The sequence below is a fragment of the Thunnus thynnus genome, chromosome 9 (genome assembly GCF_963924715.1).
Source record: "Thunnus thynnus chromosome 9, fThuThy2.1, whole genome shotgun sequence".
Lineage (NCBI taxonomy): Eukaryota > Metazoa > Chordata > Actinopteri > Scombriformes > Scombridae > Thunnus > Thunnus thynnus.
Window position 1 is genome coordinate 13,964,272 of NC_089525.1, and position 3,449 is coordinate 13,967,720.

A 3,449-nucleotide genomic window follows, 5' to 3' on the forward strand; every position below is an offset into this window, starting at 1 on the left:
CCATCAGTATACTTCACAGTGGAGCCAAGTACTGTTGGGTGGAAAATCCAGTTTGGATGAAGTGAGATGCAAAAGGCTGAATTTAAGGCTTGACAATGCATGTCATCTATATATAGGTCATGAGCTAGTGTTGTAAGGTATAAAACAAAAGACATACATAGAAGTTTAGCTCTAAATAATCAGAATCTGTGGGGAAAAGGGTGATATAGTTGAGTCAGTTTCTAGTTTTATACTTGGACCAGTCTGTTTGTGTGAAGTATAAGCCCCCTTTTTGTCCACTGGTCTGGGTTTTCAGGCTGTTTTGTATGTCTTGTTTGCTTCTCAGCTTGTTTGTTTTTTTGTGTTTTGAAGCCATGTTGTAATAAATCAGAGGCTTTCATTGCTGCAGTGCTGAGAGAAGGCGTTGATGATGGGAGAGCACCCTTGACTCGTGGTTTTGAGGAGGCAGCGGTCATGCTTTACCCTGTTAATTCAGAGTATATTGTGCTGGAGAGGGGTTGCTAAGCAGCCACGGGGGACTGAGTGGGATTCAAACAGTGGGGATTTAGAGCTATACCACTGCTCTCTTTTTCTGTGATGTGAGGTTGTGCTGCTTATCATTAAACACAATATTGTAATGTTTTGTGGACTGTGTGACCTTACGATTAAAGCAGACACCACTACTGATAGAAAGAAATATCTAATATAACCAGGTGGTGATGCTTTTGTTTACTTTATTTGTTTAATAAATTCATAGAGATTGGAGTAATTCTCTGGTGTTGGACTTGTAGAATAGTGTGACTTGGAGTTGATTCCCTGCCCCTTGCTTGGGGATGAATCTCTTTGCATATGTGCTATATAAACCCTGTTTCTTATTCATCTCACTCGTCCTCCCATTAGAGCCAATTTCCCTGCCTCCTGTCTTCACTTTATTTCCTGTTCGTGCGCTTACTCTCAGGTTAGATTCTATCTTTTTGGAAGGGGTTGAATTTCACATAACTTCAGCATGAATAATGTAAGAAAATCAGCTGAGCATGAAGTAAGAAAATCTGTATGTGCTGTAACCTTAAATTGGCAATCATGGGTTTTTTGCAAGCTCCTCTGCAGCAATGTGGTTAACCAACACACCACCAAATACCAAGAAAACAAACTGTTTTGAGGCAGGTGAGGTTGTGTCACGAGAGCGAAACACATTCTGTCAAATGAGAAATGACTTAAGAAATCATTTCAAAATCTCAAAAAACTTATACAAGATTTATGCTGAAATCTTTACATAGAAATGTAAAGTAATGTAATTACATGTAATGTAATGTAATTAAGCTGTGTAATTTTACAGACAGGCCAGTGAATTTGCTGTCTCACTAAAAACTGTATGATGCACTGTTGTGCAGCCTTAAGAGCAGAAAATAATACCGACTCAAACCTCTCTGCAGTTATTATCCCAGTGCACGTAATAGCCTGTCTTACCCTATTTCCTCTTCTTTCAGCCACTCATATTTTCAAATGAGGGAGGCAGAGTGTGAACTGACATGTCTTGAGAAATAAAATGGATTTTGCTGGTTTTTAGCAGTGCTGCAGTTTTTGAGAAGTTTAAAAAAAAAACACTCGCTTTTGAATTAAGACACTTTTGGTTAATACTGTCTCTGAAAGCGAACACTTGTGGTTATTTCCCCTTCCTACTGATAAGGTGAAAAGGTCACCCAGTAATTGACAAGTATCGGCCATACCAATATGTACCCTGTTTCTGCTGAATGACTAAAGCTAAGCAGGTGTGGGCTTGTTTAGTTCTTGGATGGGAGACCTCCTGGGATAAACTAGGTTGCTGCTGGAAGTGGTGTTGGTGGGCCAGTAGGGGGCAACCTTTCCTCTGGTCCTAATAAATCCCAATGCCCCAGTGCAGTGACGGGGACACTGTGCTGTAGGAGATGCTGTCCTTCGGATGAGACGTTGAACCAGGTCCTGATTCACTGTGGTCATTAAAAATCCCATGGTACTTATCACAAAGAATAGGGGGTTCCCCGGTGTCCTGGCAAAACTCCCAGCCTGGCTCTCTCCATCTGGCCACCTAATCATCCCCCAGTGTAATTGGCTCAGTGATTCCCTCCCTCTCCACCTCAAGCTGATGTGTGATGAGCGTTGTGGCGCAAAATGGCTGCTGTGCATCGCCCAGGTGGGTGCCACCCCCCACTCCACCACTCCCCCACCCCCCACCGTGAAGCGCTTTGGGTATCAAAATAAAGCGCTATATAAATGTATAACTGTAATCCATCCTTATCCAAGAATGGTTTATGGATTAAGGATGCAGCCGTTTCCATTACATGGTGTGTCCTATTGAGCCCCTTTAGAGAGCAGCACAATAAGGAAACTGTGGTCTCAAAATAGGCAATTCATTTTATTATGTTTATCTAGTAAGCATTCAGCCAGGAAGTCTCAACCCATCTGACTTAAGTTATTTTGGTAAATAAAAGATAATTAGATTGCACAAATTAAAAATATCCTGAATGCAGAATAAAATATTGTTTATAATACCAATCATTTCTTTAGATCAACTAGTGTTACATTGCAATGCAATGTAATATTGATATATGCAAATTACACCAATACACCAACCACTACAGGCCAGTGTAATAAGGAGAGAGATGTCTCATTTTACTGTAGGGTAAAAATATACAAATAAACAGAAGTCTCAGCTAAAATATAACAATAGGTCTGTATAATAATCCTATGATTTCTTAATTTATTTGGAATTCACAGAAATCTTTCTGTGATGTGTCTGTGGTAGGATACCCAGCAGTGGATTCAGACCTCATCATTTTATGACATGGTATTAATATTTGTTGGTCTGTAGTAAAATAAAAATTCTCCATGACATAGCTATGTGTTCTTTCTTTGGTAAGTTTTGGTGTGTGTTTTTTTGTTTTGTTTTGTTTTGTTTTGTTTTTAAGAAATAAAACCTACCTTCAGTCCATAGTCACTGCATTGGGGATAACACACTGTCCAATCACAATTTCTCCCCCTGTCCTCTGCCAGAGTCTGTCTTTCTGACTGTCTGTCTGTCTGTCTGTCAGTCAGTCTGTCTGTCTGTCAGTCAGTCAAAATGCACCATAAACAGCTGCAAACCACGCTGGGCAGCTGTATGAACAACCATGTAAGTAGAGACAAATGCTGACGTTTTGATGAGCACCACCTGTCCATTGCATGTGTGTGCGTTGATTGCATTGCCCTTCTAGCACTTTTTTTTATTTTTGACTCTTGATTGTGTCTTGACACAAAAACTGCATTACTAATTGCACTGCAGTACATTCTTACATACAAACTTATTGCTTTGTTTTTGATGAGTTAAATGTTTATTTAAATCTCATTTTAAATCCCCAAACTGGCGCTGAGAGTTTGAACTCCAGATAACACAATAACCTGCAGTCACCCTGTGTGGCCTGCAGGCGGCGCTGCATGTTGTAAACAGCTCAGTT